A 2,500-nucleotide genomic window follows, 5' to 3' on the forward strand; every position below is an offset into this window, starting at 1 on the left:
ATATATCACTTAGTTTATATAAAGAAAACTACATATATCAAGAAAATTCCTGGGCGCTCTGAAGCTGTGAGAGATTCTTATCCGTTTTTTTTCTTCGGTAATCGTAGGCGAGATAAATGAAATTCTTGACCTGTGGGCTGGTGCTCCCCATGACTGCTGTGATGACACCCTTCCTTGGCTTAACTATTTAAGGCAAATAACTATTTAAAATAATGAATTGTCATATGGGGGAATATATTGTAAAAATATCATAGGATATACATTTTAAGTTTAGTTTATGGTAGTAATTATACATTTACAATTAGGGAGGGGATTTTAGGCATTGTTAAAATCAATTCATTATAAAGTGGAAGCATTGTAAAGCTAAGGCATATATATCAAGACATTAACTTTAGACTAAGAAATTTGTGAGGATTTAATGTTAACTACATTAGAGACAAATAACAGATTAGAAACCAAAATGCAAAGACTGAAAAATAAATGAAATATTAGATTGATTATTGAGGGTTAATTTTCCTAAATGAGTCTATGGGTACAAAAAAAGTAAATGAAGTTACCAAAATCTAAACAAAGTATTTCCACTTCTAAGCCAATGACAAATTAAAGAAAAGAAAGGGTGCTTTATGATCTGATTTTGAAATCAGAGGAAAATAAGAAATATGAAAGCATGATTTTTAATGAATCACAAACAAGAGTAATGGATTAATTATTAATGAATCAAATGCTAGCACTGGAGTGCCTTTTAATGCTAATTTCTCAAACAACACAGCAGCACTTATTGGGAAAGGTTAAAACATCTTAAGCTTTCCCCTTAAGAGACACAGATACTTATTTTTTACGAATAAAAGGCCACTGGAAACAACATCCTAGCAAGTCAGGAGCGATAGGGAGGGAACCTGTCACTCGGGGATAAAGACTCGAGCACCCCCATTAAGAAAAATGCGTAAATAAAGTTTCTGAATGAATGGACGACGACTGTTAAAGCAGTGGGGCCTAAAAAAAATATAGCAGAAACGAGAGCTATAACACTGTGGAAGGGTTTGAGAGGAGACGACGGATGGGTATCGATGAGCAGAGGAAACCACCACTAGGTGTTTATGAATAAAACGACTTCATTCCTCTTCCTTCTGCAAAATTCCGTTCTCATTCGCTGTAAACAAGAGCTTAGAGCCTCCCTCAACGATACCCCTGGCACGGGCCACTCTTAGGGCTCTTGCTTTTAAACTTACACTAAGTAAACACGCCAGGAAGTAACCGATGAGGCTTTTAATTCAAGTTCAAAACAAATCGAGTCGGCGGCGCATGCGCGGAGGAGGCGTTCGCGCAGCCGTTCGTGGATTCACGCGGATTGCTGATCGTCGGGGAATCTGGGCGTTCTCCGGGGCTTGTGTGGTGGCTAGATGGACGTATGGGTCTTTGTAGATAAATACATGTATGTATACATACATATATAGAAATATAAACACATCTATAGTATTTGTATATGTGTATACACATAATTACATATCGATAAGAATATGAACACATCCACGCACCCAGAAAGTACATTACATAAATACAGACAAACATAAACAGATACGCACACACACACACACACACACACACACACACACACACACACACACACACACACACACACACACACACACACACACACACACACACACACACACACACACACACACACACACACACACACACACATGCAGATAGATAGAGAGATTGAGAGATAGATGGATACGCGCGTGTGTGTGTATGAAGCAAATTATTTTGTTCGCATTCTATTCTTGGTGAGGTTTTTGAGAGATAACACTCAAGCTGTAGGATACCCTTCACACCATCATAGCTTGCTTTCCTCACAGTCTTGGTTGAGTCCTTTGCCAAGGACAAAGATATACGTTTCTATCCAGTGTTATCTTAACATGTACTTTTCAGTGGCACTGTTGTCTGTCATTTCTAACTAATTCTGATAATAACATGTATGCAATCAGTTATTTTTCTTTAATTTCGAGCAGGTGCAGTCTTTTAAGAATATACTCCAAAATGCCGTTCTTTAGATTTCAGTGATGATTTCGGTAATTATTAGGGTTTTTTTCAAGTGCCCTGTCCCAAAGGACGTTAGCGATCATGGATTTCCATGATTTTCTTGGCAGTTTAGAGCGGTGGTTTGCCGTTGCCTTTCGCCAAGTGTTTTTATCGAGTAACCATCTCTATTTACCCGGCACTGACTTGGACTGGCTTGCCCACCCAGTGGCCAGATAGGCAATCAAGGTGAAGTTCCTTGCCCAAGGGAACAACGCGCCGGCCGGTGACTCGAACCCTCGAACTCAAATTGCCGTTGTGACAGTCTTGAGTCCGATGCTCTAACCACTCGGCCACCGCGGCCTCTAATTATTAGGGTATGAATGATTAATAATAATGATCATAATTTTATCGATCATGGCAATAATGATGATAAAAATGAGAATAATGAGAATTTTGAGAAAATTACAATTATAAT

General features: G+C 38.6%; 1 long non-coding RNA gene across 1 annotated transcript; it reads right to left on the minus strand.

Annotated features, from left to right (window-relative positions):
• Positions 1-92: 92 nt before the first annotated feature.
• LOC119599046 lies at positions 93-1,355 on the minus strand. Its single transcript, XR_005231054.1, has 2 exons — positions 1,230-1,355; positions 93-183 (listed from the first exon to the last, which is right to left on the minus strand). It is a non-coding gene; the product is annotated as an uncharacterized LOC119599046 (long non-coding RNA).
• Between the last annotated feature and the right edge of the window lie 1,145 nt (positions 1,356-2,500).

This window comes from Penaeus monodon, chromosome 42 (genome assembly GCF_015228065.2).
Source record: "Penaeus monodon isolate SGIC_2016 chromosome 42, NSTDA_Pmon_1, whole genome shotgun sequence".
NCBI lineage: Eukaryota > Metazoa > Arthropoda > Malacostraca > Decapoda > Penaeidae > Penaeus > Penaeus monodon.